The sequence below is a fragment of the Cibotium barometz genome, chromosome 24 (genome assembly GCF_041138505.1).
Source record: "Cibotium barometz isolate CiBa-2024 chromosome 24, ASM4113850v1, whole genome shotgun sequence".
Lineage (NCBI taxonomy): Eukaryota > Viridiplantae > Streptophyta > Polypodiopsida > Cyatheales > Cibotiaceae > Cibotium > Cibotium barometz.
In genome coordinates, this window is record NC_141069.1 from 34,825,473 (window position 1) to 34,849,689 (window position 24,217).

The 24,217-nt window shown below is 45.9% G+C and overlaps 1 protein-coding gene across 1 annotated transcript in view; it reads right to left on the minus strand.

The window, feature by feature from the left end:
• Positions 1-24,217, minus strand: part of LOC147625218 (polyadenylate-binding protein RBP47B'-like) — a 102,455-nt gene that overhangs the window by 1,896 nt on the left and 76,342 nt on the right. The window lies entirely within an intron of this gene.

A 24,217-nucleotide genomic window follows, 5' to 3' on the forward strand; every position in this document is an offset into this window, starting at 1 on the left:
CCCCCCGCCCCCCCTCCACTGGGAGCTAGACCGGCTAGCAGCACCTTTTTTACTATGCGGATGGTGCTAGATGCGATAGACACGTTACAGAATGGAAAGGCACAGGATCATGATGGGCTAGTTGGAGAGCACTTCTCATATGCACGAGACACTTTGGCTCCGCTCATCGTACATGTGTTTAATCGTGCCATTTGTGAGGGTTTCCCGACAAGCTGAACAGAGCATATCATTGTACCACTCTTTAAGAGTGCAGACCCCATGGTACCAGGCAACTACAGGACGATCATCATTGGTCATTACTTGGCCAAACTATATGGCTCTATATTGGAGTCGGAGCTGAGCCGATGGGCAGAGAGGCATGGTCATCGAGCACATGGACAGGCTGGCTTCAGGAGAGGATTTACTACCTTGGATACATATTGACACTTCGGGCACTTATTGAAGAGGGCAGGGCACAGAAGAGAAGGATATAGTGCTGCTTTGTGAACTTCCGCAAAGCCTTCGATACCGTACCACGTGCCAGCTTATGCACAGATTGCATGACATTGAGGTACCCGAGGATATGCAGTGGGGGATACATGCTTTGTATGAGTCTGTGACAAGCAGAGTCCGAGCTCCAGGCGGACTATCTGATAGGGTGACCAGCACGATAGGGGTGAAGCACGGATGCCCGCTATCGCCCACCCTCTTCGGACTGTACATTGATGCGGTCTCTGATTATGTAGACAGATTGGGAGACCCAGGGGCATGCCTGGCAGGGGTGTTGATACCCATCTTGTTATATGCTGATGATATTGTTCTAATCTCAGACTCTGCGGAGGGATTACAGAGACACATGGATGCATTACACGCTTTATGTGCATATAGAGATCTGACAGTGAACCTTGGGAAAACCAAGGTTATGGTGTTTAACACCACACAGGCATGAGTGACGAGATCAGAGCCTCAATTCACTTTCCGAGGGGAGCTGGTAGAGTATGTCAGGTCGTATGTCTACTTGGGAGTTACTTTCACAGGACCACGTTTCTCCCTGAAGGAGGCAGCAGCAGCTAGATTAGCTCGAGGGCATGCAGCCTTGGGGGCACTTGAGAGGCAGTGTGCACACATACAGTTTCAGGAGCCACGCACCAAATTGTGGCTATTTGATATGCTTGTCACACCGACCCTCCTGTATGGAGCTCCAATTTGGGGGCCCAGTATACATCACAGATCTCAGAGAGGGACAGATGAGGGATGGAGGCAAATAGAGAGACCACTGATTATGATGATTGCCCGCATGATTTGGAGCAAATCAACAGTACCACATGAAGTTGTTCGGGCTGAGCTGGGTGCTCCACCAGTAGTCACCGAGGCCCTATTCCAAGCTGTTACCTTTTTACAGCGGCTATGGGAGCTCCCTCAGCAGAGGTACTCCCGATTGGCATTGACCTCATCCATACAGTTGGAAGAGGATGGAGATACTCATTGCTGGTACGCTCAGATGAGATCATGGTTTGACCTACATGGTTTGCGGATAGAGGCACTACCACCCTTTCAGTACAGTCTGGATTGTCCATTTTTGGATCTCACCCACTCGGAGCAAAACCGCGTGATCAGGATGGATATCATCAGAGTGGACACAGAGAGGACATGGACTAGCCCCCTTGATCCCTTAGGCACAAAAAAGGCTCATTACAAGAGCCATTTTCTACACCTCTCACCAGATGATTTTATCACCCGCCCGGCGTACATGGATGTACACCTATCACATGGGATACGTTGTGCCATTGGACAGATCCGGACCTCATCACAGACAGGGCGATATGTGCATCAGATCTTGGATGACCGCATTTGTCAGCTATGCTACCAGGAGGTAGAGACAGAGGAACACTACATTTGCCGATGTACAGTCTATTATGAGATCCGAGGGAGATATCACTGCCTTTTCCGAGAGGGTTTTGGGCCGTTATGCAGTGTCATGGAGTTTGAGGATCAGAGATGCTTGGGATTGTTTCTACTTGAGCTCAGGAGACACAAAGAGACCCTCTTGGCAGACAGGAGGCCAAGCCATGATGTACCTAGACAGAGGACCCTGACAGATTTCTTCGGCACCAAATTTCTTCAGCACCAGCACCAGCAACCCAGCCCACACCTCTCCTGATACCTCCTCCATTGGGCCATCAGGGCACCGACCACGCTCCCAGGGAGTCACCACTGATAGAGCAGTTATCTTATGTCGTGCTCGTCAGCCAAACCCATCAGGATCCCGACCACGGCATCCTCACCATCGCTAGATCAGAGCCATTATTGCTCGGCATCGAAGGCCCCTACCTTGCTTCTACGACCTCTCCATTCTAGACAGCCCCATGGCGGAGATACTTGATCTAAGGAGAGGGCAACACTTCAACTGATCAGCATACATGGATCTACCTGATATACATTTTTCAGTATTTTCCAGTATTTTCTACTCAGTATCATCTCGGAGTCTTACAGTTCTGTTCTTATAACTGTAGGACAATCAGTTTATTGTACTTTTTAGTCTCATTTAGTTGTTCTCTTTGATGAGACACCAACTTCAGATGTACTCTCTGTTTTGGTCTCATAGGCCATTATGGCCTCTTAGAGACGTTAATATATCATTTCATTTCATTTCTCTGACACAGGGCTGCAGAGATCATCACAGGCCCGTGAGGTCACGGTGTATGGAAGATTTCTTAGAGCTGGGAGCAGCACATGATCTCGTTATCTATAATGGGATGTCTCGATGGCCCTCCTCCGACGCCCTCACCTCCTTCCCTCACTCAGGAGCTACTAGCACCATGGACTACCTTATGGGATCTCTGGCTTTGGCACACCTTCTCCCAGACTTCTCCATCCCGCCACCCCCCTATGAAGCTCACCATGCCTACCTCTCTTTCACTCTTACTTGCACACGACCCTTTCTTCGACCACCACCCCCCATCTCACATTACACTCAGGTCCTTTTTGATCACGAGCTTGGCCTTGTTTTACTCCAACCACATCTACCGCCAACTCCAGGATGTGGAACCTACTATTCACTATCCACCCTCACATCACATCTCACCACTGTACTCCACACATCTGCAACCACTTCTGTCATCTACACGCGGCGGTCTCCGCCAAGCCACCTTGTGGTTCCATGCCCCAGAACTGTTGGTATGATGACGAATGTCGGGCCACACGCTCCCGTCCTAAGCATGAGGTACGGATTGGGCAAATCACGAAAGCGCCAAGCCCAACGGATTTCTCAACGGCTCACCCAACGCACGAAACAGGGGTTCTACACTCAGAAAGAGGATGAGTTATACCGACTTTTCTTAGGGCCGAACTGCAAAGAGGCCTAGAGGGGACAAATGGCACTCCTTTGCACGCTCCCTCTATCATATCCCCCATCAGCCACCCCTACCCCCACCACCAGATCCCTGTCCCACCACCTCCACCTTCTTCACAAAGGGCATGGTCCTCGAGCCCAGGATCATGAGGGACTCACTGCCGGTACATCTCGCATGGCGATGATACCCTAGCGCCCCTACTAGCCTACATGTTCAATAGAGCCCTTTGTGAAGGATTTCCACCCTCTTGGTCCACCGACACCATCACCCCCATCTTCAAAGCCGGAGATCCACTTGATCCTAATAATTAGAGGACGATCATGATTGGCCACACATTGGCCAAACTCTATGGATCAGGGCTAGAGGCGGAGCTCAGTTCATAACTTCATTCGCAGAGAGCCAGGGCTACAGAGCCTTAGGACATGCTGGCTTTCAGAGGAGCTACTCTACCCATGACCACATCTTTACCCTCCATGCCATCATTGAGGAGGGTAGACATCAGAGGATTTACTGCTGCTTTGTGGATTTCCGCAAAGCTTTTGATACTGTACCCCAAGCCTGCCTCCTACACCGTCTACAGGAGATAGGAGTCCCATCTGACATGATTTGGAGCATCATCGCCCTCAGGGTTAGTTCCGTACGTCGTACGATTTCAGTCGTACGTACCTGTTGTACGGTACGGTACCGTACGGATTCGTACGATACCGTACGTTTTTTTTTTTTTTTTTTTTTTTTTTGCAGTGGTGTTGTTGCGTGGAGCAATTTCAGTCTTCTAGAGAGCCATTCATTGCCCTTTGCAGTGTTGTTGTTGCGTGGAGCAATTTCAGTCTTCTAGAGAGCCATTCATTGCCCTTTGCAGCCTATAGGGAGTTGTTTGTCAGGAGCATGTGCACTTGCCATTGCCATATTAGGCAAGTGATCATATTGCCTGATGAGGAGGAGGCAATCTTCATGGAGCTCTATAGTGAGCTTGTGGCAGCAGATACTCGCAGCACCAGGAGTCAGCATGGACGGGGCTGAGCAGTTGGAGTTCATAGGCCTCCTCCTTCGGTATCGGCAAAGGGTGGCCTTCGCACATATGTGAGACGGGGATCCTCGAGCTCCAATCCCCGCCTTCATGATGATATTCCATTGCCCCCTCATGATGATACCCCACGGCCTAGAGAGTCCTTGTTTGATGATGATGGCAACCTACTTAGCGAGAATGATCCCCAGAGTGTCTCGTCCACCTTCGAATAGTCCTCTTCAGAGAACTCTCTTGATGGACACTCTAGTAGTGATCATGTTGATGATCATGCAGATGTTGGTGATGATGTAGACTTTTGATATGTTATAGCTCTCTAGGCATTGGGCATCTATCTCCTTCTAGCCCATAGATGATGTATTGTAGTATGTAGTATCATGTATGTACGCATGTTGGCGGTCACCCATGCCATGAGTTTTTGGCCTATCCTTTTGTAGCAATTTTGTACTCTAATGGCATGATGACATTATGTTCATGGTTCTACTATTTTGTAACTTCTTGTCTACAATTTTTAAGTTTAGGAAGTATTTCTTAAAAAAAAACGTACTAATAGCGTACCGTACCTCAAAAAATTTTAAGGTACCAATTAGTACCGTATTTTATCGTACCGTACCGTACCGTACCTTTCGTACTAACTAACCATGATCGCCCTCTATGAGTCCGTCATCGGATGAGTGAGAGCCCCAAGAGGTACATCACAAAAGATTTCCAGCACTATTGTGGTGAAACAGGGCTGCCCTCAGTCACCCACTCTTTTCGGCCTCTACGTTGATGAGATCTCAAGCTTCATTGACGGATTAAGCGAGGCTGGTCCCACACTGGCAGGCATATTGAATCCTATACTACTTTATGCAGATGACATCGTCCTCCTCTTAAACTCAGCCAAGGGGCTTCAGAGACAGTTGGATGCCTTATAGGACTTTTGCACTCAGCGGGACCTCATTGATCCCCATACTACTTTATGCAAATGACATCGTCCTCCTCTTAGACTCAGCCAAGGAGCTTCAGAGACAGTTGGATGCCTTACAAGACTTTTGCACTCAGCGGGACCTCTCTGTTACCCTTCGTAAAACCAAGGTAATGGTCTTCAATACCTCTCGCCCCTTCACATCCAGATTGAGCTTCACATATAGAGGGGATCCTGTGGAGATTGTCTCATCCTATGTCTACCTTGGTGCCACTTTCAGTAGCCCAGACTTCACCATGCTTCCCGTAGCACATGCCAGAGTGACACGGGGATATGCAGCCTTGAGCTTACTTGAGCGGCAGTGCTTCTAGGCACATTTCTAGGAGCTCACGCCAGCCTTGATGTATGGAGCAGCCTTCTAGGGCTAGATTTATCCGATGAGGATCTGCAGTGAGTTGAGAGGCCCCAGGTCATGATGTTCTCCCGTATGATCCGCAGAAAAACCATCTGTCCCACACCAGATTATCCAGGCAGAGTTTGCTGCAGCCCCGATGGTAGTGGATGCACTCTCACATACCTCCATCGCATTAGTCACATGGATCCCCACAAGTACCCGAGGCTTGCCCTAGAATCCTTGAGATAGCTAGCACTTGAGGGCCACTCTGGAGTATGGTATGCACTAGTTTCCACTTGGTTCTCAGTATATGGGTTTCGCATGGCCCTTCAATACAGTTTGGACTCCCCTTTTCTCTAGCTCTCTCGCAGGATAACAACCGAGAAATCCGGTTAGATCTTCTTAGCCTCTACACCCATTGGATCACACCTCCGGAGCTCCCCACGAAGATGCACTTCTGTAGAGATCACTTCCTCACACTCACTTAGGATGGATTCATCCATGAGCGGGGCTATTTGAGTGTTCACATGTCCCATGCCATGCGGATTGCGATTGGCCAACTACGGGTTTCATCCCACCGCCTTAGAGTGGAGACAAGTAGAGCCGAGCACATCTTCGGTACCAGGAAGCTCATACGGAGACCCAGAGAGGAGAGGATCTGCCGATTATTCCACACAAAGGTCGAGACAGAGGAGCATTACATATGCCGCTGCCCAATATATTATGAGATCCGTGAGAGGTTTCACTGTCTATTTCTTGAGGGATTTGGTCCACTCTCAAGGATCATTGACTTCCAGGACCAGCATTGCCTAGGCCTCTTCCTTCTTGAGCTCCGCACACACAGGGACTGTTGGGTTTTATGCTGTGTATGCACCCAGAGGAGTGCTAGTGATCATCAGTAGGTTACTGGGGCACTTTTTACTTCAGTTAGTGGAGGTTTTTTCCCCCAGTTTAGTTCAGTTTCACTTATATGCAGTTTATAAGTGTTTTGGTCCACCCGGCACATTTATGGCCGGTCATGTGAACACTTATCCTTTAGGGGTCACTATCATGTGGCTTGTACTTCATTTTTTTTTTTCAATCATTGAGATCTACAGCAGTCGTGTTCATCTCCTGCACCTTGGTTTTCCACGCCTGATTGCTTTGTGTAAACCCTAACCCTAACCCTGCTTAGTCTTCAATTGGTATCAGAGCCATTGAAGCTCTGCTCAACACTACCCGTACATTTGTTGCTGCTGCCCGTACAGTATACGCACATTCAGTCAAGCGCCGGCTTCAGCATCTGCTGCCCGTACACCAAGCCTGCGCCGCCTTCAGCTGTACGTGTGCGCCACCTGCCCGTGCCTAGTCGCATCCAGTTCGCCTTCAGCCCGTACACCTGTGCGCCGTCAGATAGACTCTACGCCTGCTGCCCGTAATCGGTTGCCTTCAGTCGGGTACTATAGTACGCCACCTACAACTACTATAAGTGTCCTTCATTCGGGTACAGCACGCCGCCTTCAGCGCACATGTACCAGCCACCGTACGCCTACAACTTCAGCGCACGTGTACCAGCCACAGTACCTGTCACCTGCACAGTCATACGCCGACTGTCACCTGCGCTTCAATACAGTACCTGGTGTGTACCTGTTCGCACTGTTCAATACAGTGCTCCGTACAGTACCAGCTGAGTACAGCGCCGCCTTCGACTAGCTTCTGTACAGTCAGCGTTTTTTGTCACCTGCACAGAGAAACGTGCACTGTGTACTTTCAGTGCAGCATTCAGTGCTGTGTATTTGAGGACTGTACCTGCAGAAATAACACAACCTACAGTGTCATTCGGTGGTAAGCATTAAAATTCAATTTTTGGGCATTTTTATTTTCTCTGTGAAAATATACAAGCACAACAGGCAGATTTTCTAGCAAGAAAATATACAGATTTTTGCACAGTTTGGGTGCAGCAAATTTGGGCATTTTTTGGGGCATTTTGGCATTGTGTACGCCATTTGCTGCTCTACTCAGTCATTGGTGCATTAAGCTGCACATTCAGAGGATTGAGAGTGCAGGCAGATTTGGGTGAACTGTATTCAGTGGAGTACAGTTGTTATCAGGGTTTTTGCTATTGGGTTTTTTGGTAAACAAGTACAACATTGTGCGTAAAGCATAATGGCAAATCAACAGCAAAGTGATGTATTCACATATTTGTCTAAGGAAGACAAATTGGATGGCACGAACTACTCCTTGTGGAGTTTTATGCTGAAAAATGTGCTTGTGGCAAAAGGTCTTTGGGATTTTGTTAGTGGTGATGAACCACGTCCAGGTCCATTGGCTCCAGAGACTCCTCCCCAAGGGGGTGCTCGTGGACGAGGACAACAGGTACAGGCTCCAGGACAGCTCTTGCCTGTTCAGAGAACAAATGCTCAAAAGACATGGGATGCCAGGGATGCACAAGCTTTGTCACTCATTGCATTGTCAGTTCAGAGGTCCATTATACCTCATATTCGTTCAGCTGGCACTTCACAGAATGCATGGGTGACTTTGGAGCAAATGTATGCTGCTCGTAATGAGGCTAGGATCTCATTTTTGAAAAGAGAGCTGGAAAATCAGAAGATGAATGAAGGAGATGATATGTCTAGCCACTTAAACAAGCTGCAGGATTTGAGAGAGCAACTCATCAATGTGGATGAGATTATTCCTGAGACACAGCTTGTGTCCACCATCTTGCACTCTTTGCCAAGATCTTACTTGGCTTTCCATACCTCTTTGAACCTCAGCATGAGGAATGCTGTTGAACCCCTCAAGTATCAGGAACTTGTTGCTCTCTTACTACAAGAGGAGCAAATGAGGAAGAATATGAATATGAACACAAATGCTGAACAAGCATTTACTACAGGTCAAAAGGGGAAAGGGAAATCTCAGCCAAAGAGTGCAAATCAAAATTCAGGTGATGGTGGTTCTTCACAGGATACCAAGAAAGGTGATGGACAGCCCAAGAAGAAGGGCAAATGTCATTACTGTAAGAAGCCAGGTCACTACATCACGGAATGTAGGAAGAGGATTGCCAAAGAGAAGGCAAAGGAAGCTGGGATGTCTGTTAATGATGCTCCTAAAGCTCCTCCAGAGACTACTTCTTTTGTTGAGGACAGGGATTACTGTTTTTATACATGCAGCTATGATGCCTCTTGGTCTTCACAGGCACTCAGTTTGACAGAGCATGCATGTACTTGGTATTTTGATAGTGGTGCCTCAAAGCATATCACATCTCGCAGGGATTTGTTTAGTCATGTTGGCCCTGCCCCTGTTGGCAAAACTGTTCAGTGTGCCAACAATGCTTCATATCCAGTTTGTGGCATTGGGGAGATTCAGCTTACAGCCATTGATGGCTCCATTCTCCGCCTTACAGATGCCTTATATGTACCAGGGATAAAGAAGAATTTGTTGTCCATTTCTTCTTTAGCACATTGTGGAATGCAAGTCCACTTTGATGATGATAAATGCATGGTCAGAGACAAAGCAAATGCCTTGACCTTGATGCTTACTGGTACATTATGTCATGGACTTTATGAGTTGGATGCATTTCAGCCAGTGGATCAGTCTGCTTATCATGCATTCACTCTTACTCCAGCTATGGTTGATGCGGAGTTATGGCATGCTCGCATGGGGCATGTAAATTTTGGTAGTCTTATGCTTATGCAGCGACATAATATGTTTACAGATCTACCTCTCATGGAGAAGCCTCCAGATCACATTTGTGAAGGATGTATTTTGGGAAAAATGCACAGGTTTTCCTTCCCACGTGATCAGGCTCTAAGAGCAACTGCAAAGTTGCAACTTATACACAGTGATCTTTGTGGTCCCATGCAGACGAAGTCATTAGGTGGTTGCTTTTATTTTGCAACATTTATTGATGACTTCTCTCGTATTTGCTGGGTCTATCCTTTGACACAGAAATCACAGGTATATGATGCATTTTTGGCCTTTGTAGCACTTGCTGAGACAGAGTCAGGATGCAAAGTGAAGACTCTCCGTTCTGACCGAGGGGGGGAATATATGTCACATGTGCTGAATTCCTTTCTTGGGAGTAGAGGTATAAAACATCAGTATACTACTCCTTACACTCCACAGCAGAATGGGGTTGCAGAAAGGAAAAATCGGTCACTCATGGAGATGGCCAGATGTATGCTAAAGGCAAAAAGACTACCACATATCTTTTGGGTGGAAGCAGTAATGTGTGCTTGTCGTATTTTAAATCGATGTCCCACAAAGGCATTGGTTTCTATTACTCCTTATGAGGCTTGGCATGGCCGCAAGCCTTCTGTATCTCATTTTCGTATCTTTGGGTGTCTTGCTTATGCACACATACCCAAAGAGTTAAGGAGGAAGCTTGATGATAAAGCCACAAAATGCATTTTTGTTGGGTATAGCCGTGAGAGCAAGGGCTACAGGTTATATGACCCACTATCCAGGAAGATATTCATCAGTCGGGATGTGATTTTTGATGAAAAATCAGAATTATCCATGGCTGGTTATGAGGCAAATCAGGCTGAAAATGATGTGTTTGAAGGTCTACTACCCATGGAGTTTCATTCCACAGTTGGTGATCCAACTCATGAGGGTACTGGACAGCCAGCAAATGATGTAGGTGGTGCAGAAATTCAGCAGCCAAATGAGCCAGAAGCTGAACCAAATATGGGACAGCAGGCACCACAGGTCAGACATATACCTAGATGGTATTTGAGGACATTACAGGACAGCCATTTAGAGGGTCCTCTTGCTGGTCGTACTCGTAGGGAGACAAGGACCAATGAGCATGCACACATCATGGATTTGAATCTGGTTATGGCAGCCAGTTTACAGGATGATGATGAGCCTGATTCATTTGTGGATGCACGAGATAATGTGCATTGGAACAAAGCCATGCAGGATGAGATTGATTCTATTAAAAAGAATCAAACATGGGATTTGGTTGATCTGCCCAAAGGCAAGAAAGCCATTGGTACTAAATGGGTCTATAAGTTGAAAAGACATGCAGATGGATCCATTGACAGGTACAAAGCCCGTCTAGTTGCAAAGGGCTATGCACAGAAAAAGGGCATTGATTATGAGGAGACATTTGCTCCTACATCCCGTATGTCGACACTTAGGTGTGTCATTGCATTGGCTGCACATCGTGGTTGGGTTGTTCACTAGTTGGACATAAAGACTGCATTCCTACATGGGGACCTCGAGGAGGAAGTTTATGTATTTCAGCCCATGGGATTTGCAGAACATGGTCATGAGGGGAAAGTATGCAGGCTGAAAAAGGCCTTGTATGGTTTGAAACAAGCTCCACGAGCTTGGTATGCAAAAATAGATGCTTTTCTACTCACTCAGGGATTTGTGAACAGTCCATCAGAGACCACTTTGTATGTGAAGAAAGAAGAGACAGATCTGCTGGTCATCAGTCTTTATGTGGATGATCTCTTGCTCATGGGATCAAATGATGACAAAATTGCAGCATTTAAGGAGATACTGCAACAGACATTTGACATGTCTGACTTGGGTCTTGTACATTACTATTTGGGCATACAGTTTGTGCAGGATAACAGAGGCATTGGGTTGTTGCAATCACGTTATGTTGCTAGACTTCTGGAGAAGTTTAAATTTCAGGATTGCAAGCCTATTAGTACTCCTATGGAGCCTGGGATGAAACTGTCACTACAAAATGACAGTGTTTCCTTTGATGCCACTACATATGCTCAGGCTGTTGGGTGCCTCATATACTTGTGTAATACAAGGCCAGATATTCAGTATGCAGTCTCTCAGTTGAGCAGATTCATGCACAGCCCACGGTTGTCACATTGGCAAGCTGTGAAGCGTGTATTCCGTTATTTGCAGGGTACCTCGTCTCTTGGTTTGCTTTATCCTGAGGGGGGTGACATGCAGTTACACGCTTACAATGATTCAGATTGGGCTGGTGATTTTGATACCAGACATTCCACTAGTGGGAATTGTTTCTTCCTTGGCGCTTCATGCATTTCTTGGCTAAGCAAGAAACAGACCACAGTGGCCACTTCGTCTTGTGAGGCAGAGTACAAAGCAGCCTACACTACTACTGTTGAGTGTGTTTGGCTGCGTCGTCTTATGACTGATATGGATATTTCAGTGGAGGAGCCTACACCTATCTATACTGATAGCCAGAGTGCCATTGCTGTGGCCAGGAATCCTGTGTTTCATGCTCGCACGAAACACATTGAAATTCACTATCATTTTGTTCGGGAGAGACTCCAGGCAGGAGATATCAGTCTGATCTACTGTCCTACAGATCAGAATGTGACAGACATCTTCACCAAGGCATTACCACGTCCGAAATTTGAAGCATTCCACAATGCTTTGAATTTGTTTCCTTTTGGTGGATGATGTACAGTGATCACATATCACTCCAGGGGGGTTTGTTGGGTTTTATGCTGTGTATGCACCCAGAGGAGTGCTAGTGATCATCAGTAGGTTACTGGGACACTTTTTACTTCAGTTAGTGGAGGTTTTTTCCCCCAGTTTAGTTCAGTTTCACTTATATGCAGTTTATAAGTGTTTTGGTCCACCCGGCACATTTATGGCCGGTCATGTGAACACTTATCCTTTAGGGGTCACTATCATGTGGCTTGTACTTCATTTTTTTTTTCAATCATTGAGATCTACAGCAGTCGTGTTCATCTCCTGCTCCTTGGTTTTCCACGCATGATTGCTTTGTGTAAACCCTAACCCTAACCCTGCTTAGTCTTCAGGGACACCTTCTTGAGAGAGCTTCAACCCCAACCACGCCGCCCCCTCCCTCGCCAGCCAACCATCACCAGTTTCTTCCGGACCCAGGACGTGGACACCGATATAGTGGATCTTGTGGACCCTCCACGAGCTACTCTAGACCTACCTTGCCCGAGAGGAGCTACCTCGGTCCGAGCCTCCGCAATCCAATGTGCCCAACGCCCCCGGGCCCCTGGCCATCGGTCACAATCACCTCATCAACTCCAGATCTAGGACATGCTCCACCGCCACCGGGCTACCTTTCCACGTGACATAGCTAAGGGAGACCTCTCAACAACTCATTAGCCCCATGTTTGATATTTTGGAGAGTGGTACACCATCTAGGAGCTGATGTTGCTCTCATGTTTCTATGTTCTTAGTATTCCATGATGAGTTTCCATGGACAGTTTTGTATCACCCCAGTGAGATAGCTATGTTTATGTTCTTTCTGTTTTATTTTCCATTTCATGATGAGATATGCCATGGACATTATTGTATCACTTTGGTCTCATAGGCCCATTGGATCTTTAGTAGACGTTTAATCTCCCCCCCCCCTCTCTCTCTCTCTCTCTCTCTCTCTCTCACATGTTGATATTCTATGGATACTTGTAATCGTCTTAGGCCAATCGGGCCTTTTGTAAGACGTAAATTTCCCTCTTCTCTCTCTCTCTCTCTCTCTCTCTCTCTCTCTCTCTCTCTCTCTCTCTCTCTTGCGAGGGCCCTTATAAAGGCCATGATCCACCCGAGTTCAAGCCCCCCCCATTGGTAACTTGGTCGTATATGCCCTCATGTTGCATTCTACCGACGTTAATACCCCTCTCTCTCTCTCTCTCTCTCTCTCTCTCTCTCTCTCTCTACAAGCTAACCCCATGCTCGATATTCTTGATGGCCCTCTCCTCCTAGCGGGGGGTTAGCTCCATAGGTTGTATGATGATAATGGTCCCACTTTGTATCATATGGTTCGGATTTGACATTTCCAGCTCATAGCTCTAGTTTTTGTTTTCTTTTGTACCATGACGAGATTACATGGACACTATTGTTTCACTTTTGGACTCATAGACCCACTGGGTCTTTTGAAGACGTTTAATATAACTCTCTCTCTGTCTCTCTGTCTCTGTCTCTCTCTCTCTCTCGCGCGCGCAACACGTGAACCTCTGCCCTACCCTCTCTTGTACAACACGCATTGATCCTTGCCTGCTGCCGCCTACCCTGCTCTTCCCTACCCGCCGTTGCCTGCCCTGGCCTGGTGCGCCCTATTCTGCCCTTTTCACACACTCCCTCCGGCCTCCCTTGAGGATCACAGGTGCTTGGGCATGTACTTGATAGAGCTTAGACGACACAAGGATGTAGTGTTGAGGCAGCATGCTGAGAGACAGCCCCAGCTCAGTCAGGACACCTCACAGAGAGCCATCACAAATTTCTTTGTGGTACATACATCCACTTTGGAATCCATTTCCCACAACAGTTCCTCTACTACATCAGAGACCACCACCCATACCCATGCTCCAGGTCCACGTCCCAGAGGAGTTCTTAGTGAGAGAGCTCGATCCATTCTACGAGCCAGACATCCCCGACCCGGAGCATCAGGACCCTCCACCACACAGAGATGGATTCGTGAGGTTCTCTGCCGACATGTCACGTTCCCATCACAGAGGCCTGACGTTCACTCCACCATCAGATCGGTTCTAGCCGAGGCGGGTATCGTCATTAGCTCATCACAGCATATCTCACTCTACACAGGATCATCTGCCGATCACATGTACTATCAAATGTTTTCATTTTATTTTTCTTTCAGTTTTCCATGGCTCAGTATATCCATGGTACCATTGTATTACTTTTGGTCTCATAGGCCTTAGGGGTCTTCCGTAGATGTTAATATAACTTTCTTTCTTTCTTTCTTTCTTTCTTTCTTTCTCTCTCTACGTGACCTATGGGACTGCTACGACATGCTTACGTGTCGTAAATTGTAGAGGCTATCCATGGCGAAAGGGTGCTAACTTAAGTGATGTGGCTGAAACTGCAGATTTAATTTTCTTAGCAGAGACTTGGGAACATGATGCTTGTCGTTTGCCAAAGATTGAGAGTTATGTAACAGAATCTATATGGAATCCATGCAAAAAGCTGCGAGGCAGAGTTGCATGCATATTTCACGAGTCACTTGGTGATGTAGTCAAAGTGTGTAAATGTGATGAATACAAAAGGTACATATGGGTACATGTGAATGCAGGACAATATGATTTCTACATAGCTGGATGCTATATACCTCATAGTGACTCAAATTTTTATGGTATGTACTCTTTGGATCCTTTTGACCCTGTAGTAGTAGATCTATGTATGGACGTGTTGACATTCAGTAAACTCGGGACAGTTCTTCTGCTCAATGCACGCACTGGGAGCAAGCAGTTATGTCCAATTAGTTTAATGCCTTTCCAAGAAGGCAACGAAGAATCAGATCCAAAAAAACTTCGAAACTCCCAAGATTTAACAGTGACACAATATGGAAAGGCCCTTGTTTCTATGCTACTACTAATATGGTCATTCTCAACGGAACTAGAATGTTCCCCGAGACAGGTGATTACACATGTATTACAGAGTCATGATTGAATACATGTGGAAGGGCTCCATGGAAGGATTGGTATCCTGGTGTGAGTTCCTGGCATGATTTATGAACTCATGGAATGGTGGTAACCTTGGTGAGTGACTCTGGACTCATGGAAGGGTGGTTACCCTGGTGAGTACTCTTTGGTCTTGTGTGGACGGCGCCTATAACGGGCTAGTTGGATGTACAAGATGTAAGTTGGGAAATTTCATCCACTATGTTTGTGCACCAGCATATGTATGTGAGTTGCACATGCATGGATGACTTGTTTTTGATGCCTGGACATTGCTTGGTATTTTGCCTGTGAATGTTCACGGGCACCGGGGAAACCTGGACAACCCGTGGATACGCGTGTGCACACTTGTTTGGGACTTACATGGTTTCCTTGTGTGTTTTGCAGGTGGTAAGTGTGCACACTTAACCCAATTTATTCATTATTTCATGTTACTAAGGTTTATTGGGTGCAGGGTTCACATTCACTTAAAGTGTGGGCGGACACACTTATAATTTTATAAGTGAGTTTACATCAGGCTGGACTATTTCTAATGAACCAAGGCCAATTATGAGAGATGGGCACCCGGGCACTCCCAAATAGTTCCACGAGTTGCTATTCTAGGTGTGGGAGGGCCAAAGTGGGCAAGCCCTAACTTGCAGAGCACTCATCTGAAAAACGTGGGCTGTTAGGAGCTGTTTGGACAGGAAAAACGGCAAGTTTACTCAGTTTGCATGAGCTACAGCTGGAGAACATGCCAAGAGCAAGAGTCCCAGGGTTGGCTGGCTGCTATTTCTCTCTCTACAGGGCTGGCCGACTGCATCTACAGGGCTGCAGGCTGTTAGATTTGTTTCGAGAAGCTGGCGCATGGCTGTTGGGACTGTTTTTGTGCTACTCTGCTGAGAACAGGGCTTGGATGGAGTGAACAGAACCTCAACAGGAGCTGGCTGCCTGTTGTAAGGGCCATTATTGGCTGTTTTTACAGGTTTGCAGGAGGTTTCTCGCGACGAAACTTGAGCAAACATGTCCCTAGACAAGTATCAAGCCTGGGGATGTGATCTGGTGGAACCTGTGGGTGGCCAGTGAGGCAAAACCATGGCTGGTTACTGTTTTGCAGGTTTGGGACAGCACTTTATTGGAGGGTTGGTGATCGCTCTATCAGAGTAGTATAGGAGTGGCTGGTGATCACTCTACCCTGGTTGGTGACCGAGGGTATTTCTACAGGAGCGGTTGGTGATCGCTCAACCTTGGTTGGTGACCGAGGGTGTTGCAACAGGAGTGGTTGGTGACCACTCAACCTTGGTTGGTGATCGAGGAGTTTGCAGGTAATGCAGTCACATGGGATGCGAAATGGGGACGGGGAACGGGGACGGAAAAGATTGAGAATGGCCATTCCTTGTGACTATAGAGTAACATGGGACGGGAATGGGAACGGGAAGATGCTTTCATCCCCAACATTCCCGAGTCTATAAATGCCCATTCCCTGTGACTATGAGGTAATGTGTTTACCTATGTTTTCACAGTTGGATAAATCTGGTGTCGACTGGATAAGTGTGTACTCTCCGGGCACCCGCATCTTGTACATATAAATACTTCTGTTGGTAATAAAGATACCTCGGGGGGGGGGGGGGGGGGGGGGGGGGGGGGGGGGGGGGGGGGGGGGGGCAACTTCAGCCCCTAGTGCTGTGTCATGTGCAAGTTGGTTTATGTTTGCAGGATGTATATGCTCATGTAATGTTTCACAATGATGGTAATCATGTATATGCCAAGAATGGTTGATGTATGTATGTTGTTTTGGTAGTGAAATTGGTTCCGTATACACGTGCCCGTTTGTGACAGGATCACTTTAAGGATGTTATTTACTGTACAGCTCAACAACATTTTGGTACACATGTGAGAAAATAACGTCAAATGCCTAGATTTCCATGTAATGTATCGTTTGATGATGAATGTAAGATGGCCCGAAAAGCTTTTATGAGCATGGAAGAAGGCGTACATAAGCAGGAAGCATACAAAAGATACAAAGAGATAACACGTACTAAGAGAAGGCATCATGACAAGAGCCAAGAGGTGAGAAAGAAGATTCTATTTAAGAAAGCACCAAGAAGAGCATGAAAGGAACTCAAGGGCCCAAAAGTGAATGTGCAAGGAGACTTCTCTGAGGATGCCACTAGGGGGGGGGGGGGGGGGAGGCAACTTCAGCCCCTAGTGCTGTGTCATGTGCAAGTTGGTTTATGTTTGCAGGATGTATATGCTCATGTAATGTTTCACAATGATGGTAATCATGTATATGCCAAGAATGGTTGATGTATGTATGTTGTTTTGGTAGTGAAATTGGTTCCGTATACATGTGCCCGTTTGTGACAGGATCACTTTAAGGATGTTATTTACTGTACAGCTCAACAACATTTTGGTACACATGTGAGAAAATAACATCAAATGCCTAGATTTCCATGTGATGTATCGTTTGATGATGAATGTAAGATGGCCCGAAAAGCTTTTATGAGCATGGAAGAAGGCGTACATAAGCAGGAAGCATACAAAAGATACAAAGAGATAACACGTACTAAGAGAAGGCATCATGACAAGAGCCAAGAGGTGAGAAAGAAGATTCTATTTAAGAAAGCACCAAGAAGAGCATGAAAGGAACTCAAGGACCCAAAAGTGAATGTGCAAGGAGACTTCTCTGAGGATGCCATGCTTATGTACAAGATCTTTATACACATGATGATGCCATGCCAATGACGTAAGTGTTCCAAGTTCCAAAGGAAGATTGCATCTAAATCTTGGATGTGTAGAAAGAGGCAAAGAAACTAGCAAGCGGCAAGGCTGCAGATTCATTACAACTTTCATGTGAATTACTAAAATGGACGGGACCTTAAGCGAAAGAATGGCTTGGTATGCTTATGAATCAAGCAATCCAAGATGGTTTTCCATGTGACTGGCAAATGAATTAGATTAAACCTATTTACAAGGGAGGAGATCCCAATCAGCTCACTAACTATCGTACAATTAGCTCAGTTATGGCAAAGATGTTTGGTACTATTGTGGAGCAAAAGCTCAGCTCATGGGCTGAAAATCATATGAAAAGGGCACTTGGACAAGCAGGCTTTCAGGCTGAACACAGCACTACAGGTCATCTTGTTACATTGAGGGGTTTTGATGGAGCAAAGTAGATTAAAAGGCAACACAATGTACTGCTGTTTTGTGGATTTCAGAAAGGCTTTTGACAGTCCCTTGAAAAGGGCTCTGGGAGAGAGAATGGAGCAATTAGGAGTGCCATTGGAATATAAAGTTGCAGTTGCACGCTTATATGAGCATGTTAGATGCCAACATAAAACAGATATGGGGTTCTCAATGCCTTTCTAAGTACCATGGGAGTCAAACAAGGATGTCCGCTATCTCCAACGTTGTACATTGACAAGCTAGAAGAGATGATCTCTGCAGTAGCAAAATGTGAAGGGCTTGAAGGGCCTTATCTTGGGAGAGACCTTGTCATGCTACTTATGCATGCTGATGATGTAGTGTTGTTTGCATATGATCCCCCCACTCTACAGCGCCTCCTAGAAGCTCTTGAGGCTTTTTGTAACGCAAGTGGACTACTCGTGAATGTGGCAAAAACTAAAGTGATGGATGTCAAAACAAATCAGCCCATTGAAATGCCAGTTTTTACATATTTGGAGCAGCCAATTCAGATAGTGCAAAAGTTCAAGTACTTGGGTACTGATGTGCCAGTGAATCACAAGTGGGCAACATGTATTGAACGTAAATTGGAAGCTAGGTGGGCAAGCTATTATATCGTTGAGAGCCAATGCAACCAAAGTGATACGCATGGGTGGCACGTTCAAGCTGCTTTATTTGATGCATTGATCACTCCGGTCCTCTTGTATGGAGTAGAGGTTTGGGGAGGAAGCATATCCAAATCTACATGAAAGGAAATTGAACAGGAACAAAAGATGTTTCTACGTCGGCACCTTGGGGTGAAGGTAACCACCCCCTATGTCATCATGCATTGGGAGACACGACGTAGGCCACTTGAGATGCTTGCATTGGAGAGAACTTATAAATATGTCACAAAGGTTCGCAATTTAGATGGGTACAGATTGCCTAAACTTTCTTAGGAGGAGAGCTCCAAATTACAGAAAACTACGAAAAGAAAAACTACCATGCTCATCCTGTGAGGGTGACAGGGCTAAAGGAGCAGGAATCCCCCGAGGCTGACGCTCTAGCCCTATGCAAGAAACTCAAAGTAGAAGGGACTCCATATGTGGAGTATAGACACATGGCCTGTGGGACGGGACACCTCACGGGAGTGTCTTCTCATCTTGAAATTCTCGGACCTTGCTAGCCAAGAGGCCTTCATGAAACACACGGTCAGCTCTCCAAGGGGAGAAGATCTACCTAGGAGATGATCTTACCCAAACCCAGGTAGAGCACAGGTGGGCAAACATGCCCAAGGTGCACGAGGCCCGCCAGTGGGCAATATACAGGGACGGGCGAGTCATCGTCACAGAGCGGCGCCCCAAAAAGGGACGCAGGGTCTGTAAGCTAGCAATTTGGAACTGCAATGGGACACTATGGTCAGGCATTGGAGGCCTTAAGGTAGTTTTTACAGAGAGGGACATTATCTTCTTCACAGAGACCCAACAGATCCCAGCGAGAGGGCTACCACGCATTTCAGGCTATGACTAGGCATCCCCCTACCGAGAGGAGACACGCACATGTGGCGGTACTATTCAGGACACATCTACAGCCCATGATCACCATAGTCCAGAGAGACACAAAAGCACGCTTTATGTGGGTGAGGTTACAAGTCACATCAGAGGGATGTTTACACATTGCAGTATGTTACTTCCCACCTAGGAAGTCCTCATATGCTATTCTAAAGGAGGGAGAGCAGTTTTATCCCCTCCATGCAAACATCATTGAGTTCTCACGCTTTGGCGAAGTTCTCCGTTTAGGGGACTTCAACGCCAGGACTCAGAGTGAGCATGCATCTGTATATGACCAAGAGGAGCCGACCATGCAGGAGATAGACTCGGAGGAGATTGGCATTCAGCGAGCATCACAGGACAGAGAGGACATTACAGCATCAGGGAGAGAGTTCCTCGTGCTGGGGACCACACATGGCTTAGCCATCTTCAACGGGATGTCCCATTGGCCTTCTTCCGGCTCTCACATGCTTCCAAGTTCCCACATGGCGGAGACTCAAGTACAGTGGATTACCTAATGGGATCTCCGGCGATCTCCGGCTTTAGCCACATCCATACATACCTTCGCCATTCCCACATGGCCCCTTGGAGCCGACCATGCCTCTCTCCTTCACCCTCAGCTTTCCTCACCACCGACCATGCCTCTCTCCTTCACCCTCAGCTTTCCTCACCACCGCCGCTGCCCATCTCCGACTACACCCAAATTCACTTCCACCATGATGGGGACTCAACTTAGTCCGACCATCTCTACGGACATCTAACGTATGTAGACCCCAATCTCCCACTAGCCAACCTCACCTCTCAGCTCACCCCACAATCTTACACACCTCTACCATAGCCGAATTTCCATCCACCAGCCGATCTACCACCAGACCCCCCCACCGGCAACATGCCCCAAAAGGTTGGTATGACGAGGAATGCCGCACAACACGTGGGTGTCAACTATGCGAGGTAGCCACTGGCCAAATCCAAGAGCGAGATGCTCAAAGGATTAACCAATACACAACCACACATAAGAAACGAGCACATGTTAAGGGCCAATACATGGACTTATACCAATCTCTCAAAGGTGTCAACTATGGGCTGGAAGAAAATCTAGGAGAAATGCCCATCCACACCCATCACATCTCCATCCATACGGCACACATATGCATGATCCTTGTACGAAGTACCAGATCAACCCCCCATCCCACCACCATCACATATGTCAGAAGACACAAACACGTGCACACATGTTCGTCCTTGGATTTCATCGAGCCTCCCCGACCCCATATATAGATATGCTCACAGGCATAAATCAAATGAACAAATGAATGCACAAACAATTCCTTGGTTTTGACACCAATTTCTTAGCTTTTACACCAATTCTTACTCTAGTCCAACTACCCATGTCAATGTCTGACTATGGTAAACTAACAGTATTCCTATCCATTTACTCAGTTCTGATCTCCTTCACTACTAAACAGTGCCTCCACGACTCTTGTACAAAAGATTTAGTGTTGTTCAATCTCAGAGTTGCTCCTTTTGGACACAACTTGGACAAAAACCCTCAACTTCTAGAATACTTAATTCCTTGCACTGGAATATAAACCTTGAGCATTCTCCTTTGTTCACGGTTCCTTGGATATCAAAATACAAAGGCCAGTGACATCACCTCAGCTTCTAATCAGACGTCCTCAATTGAAAAGCTCGATACTCCGCAAAGAAGTTCTCATCCACCCACTTGGCATCCATAGCTGAATAATTCTTAAACTTGACAAGGTACTTTCTAGTAACCTTGCCATGTAATCCCCTTCTTTCCTTATGAAAGACAATCTGTTCTAGTTGAAGAACTTCCTCTAGCTCTTCAATTTCCGATGAATCCTCGTTCAGTGGTTCCAAAGGTTCGGGGACCCTTATAAGCTCTTAGGAGACTCATGAAAAGCATTGTGAATCCTCCAATAATCGGGCAATGCTAGTCTGAAAGCCACATCCTTGATCTTTTCCAATATTTGGAAAGGTCCATAGTAATTGTTGGACAACTTACGATAAACCTTCTCTTTGCCCTTCTTCTTTCCTCGAAGCCTTGCTTTCTCAAACTTCAACAATACCAAATCACCTTCCTTATACTCCAATCTCCTATGCTTATCCGCAGCCTTTTTTTTGCTTAGCATTTGAACCTCTCTATGCCTATCCGCACCTGTGCAAAAGCTATATCCAAATCTCTAACATACTCATCTACTACGAAGATCTCATCCTTGGTCCTTAGACGTGGTGGTAGAATAACTTTGCCATAAACAACCTCGAACGATGCCTTTCCTGTTCAACTATGCACTATATTGTTGTAGGCAAACTCTACTAGTGGAAGATAGTTCTCCCACTCAGTTTTCTGTTCTGCCGCATAGCACTTTAACAAATCCAATATAGCTGAAACTTGCTATCTCACTCTGGCCATTCGTCTATGGACGAAATGAGAAAGAAAAATCCAATTTCGTCCCCATATTATGAAACAATGCTCTCCAAAACAAACTCACGCAGGGCATTCCATGATGTTTGAACACTTGTGCTAGAAAAATCCTTGCCATGTGATCTGCCTTGATGGTCTTCCTTATTGGAATGAAATGAGCTTGCTTACTGAACCTGTCCACAATGGTCCAAATACCATCATTCCCAAACTTTGACTTTGGCAAGTCAAAAATGAAGTGCATCGCTATACCTTCCCATGTCCTCTCGGGCATGGGTAGAGGCATTAGCAGTCCTGAAGTCTTTTGACAATTATACTTAACCTTTTGACAAGTCAAACAATTGGATACATACTTGTAAATATCCTTTCTCATGCTAGGCCAATAGAAGTATCGTTCCAATGCATGCATAGTAGAAAAAATACCTCTATGCCCTCCATAAGGTGGTGCATGGGACTCCTCGATCACTTTTTGCCTCAAATCTTTGGCTATGCATAACCATGTATCCATCATCAAATATCCCTCTTTCAAGGAATAGTGATTAACTGTCTGACCATCCTCTAGCTCCCGCATAATCCTACCAAAGTCCTCATCATGCACATAGTGATCTCTCCTAGAATCCAATACTCTATGATATGCAATGGTCATTGAATGTACCTTTGGTCTTCCAGATAGAGCATTTCCAACCACATTCTTCTTTCCAGGTGTATGGATAGCTTCCACATAATCCCACCAAAGTCCTCATCATGCACATAGTGATCTCTCATGGAATCCAACACTCTATGATACGCAATGGTCACTGAATGTACCTGTGGTCTTGTAGATAGAGCATCTCCAACCACATTCTTCTTTCCAGGTGTATGGATAATCTAGAAATGAAACATGGACAAAAAGTTTGCCCACCTCATATGCTTCACGGAAAGCTTAGTTTGGGTCAGAAAATATCTCAAACTTTGATGATTCGTCTTCACCATGAAATCAGCCCCAAGCGAATAATGCTTCCATGAAGTAAGAGCATGAATAATGCTTCTATGAAGTAAGACATCATGTATCTCGAGTCTTCTTGACAAGGCATCAGCTGTCTTATTTTCTTCCCCAGGTGTGTACATAATCTAAAAGTGAAATTGTGCCAAATAGTTGACCCATCTAAGATGCTTTTCAGAGATCTTAGACTGAGATAGAAAATACCCGAGACTTTGATGATCTGTTTTGATGATAAACTCACCACCCAATAGATAATGCTTCCAAATCTTCAAAGCATGGATGATAGCCATTAACTCCTTTTTTTTTAGTGAAGATGTATTTATATTAATAATATAAAAAGAGTACATATAAACTGTGGGTTAGTCTTCTCAAACAATCAAGAGAAGAACTACACATAGAAACTGCTCAATCCAATATCCTCTTAGTGAGTAGTTTCATTGTATCTGACTCCCATCTGTTTACACTCACCAGACTGGCAATGTTAGCCATTAACTCCTTTTCATAGGTGGGAGCGTTCTTTTCCGAATTTTGTAATCTTCTGCTTTCATAAGCAACTCCATGCCCTTCTTGGTTTAAGACCGCACCAATACAATCTCCTAAAGCATCACATTCTATAATAAACAACTTTGACAAGTGTGGAACAATCAATACCGGTGCTTTACTAGCATAAAACTTCAAAGCCTCAAAAGCTTATTTCTTCATCTTGGCCCACCTAAAACCCACTGCTTTCTTTGTCAGAACATGCAATGGATCGACAACCACTACAAACCACTTGATGAACCTTTTGTAGTAAGAGCATAGTCCCAAAAAGCTTCTAGCTTCATGCACATTGATCAACTCTGGCCATTCCATAATAGCCTTGACCTTGTCTACATCCATCCCAATCCCATCTTTGGACACTATATGACCCAAATAGTGAATTTCTAATAGGAAGAACTCACTCTTCTTGTCCTTCGCATAAAGTTTGTGCTTTCTCAATTCTTGGAAAACAATATCCAAATGCTTTTTATGCTCTTCCTCATCATTAGAATATACTAGGATATCATCAAAGAAAGTACCTGTGAATTTTTCGA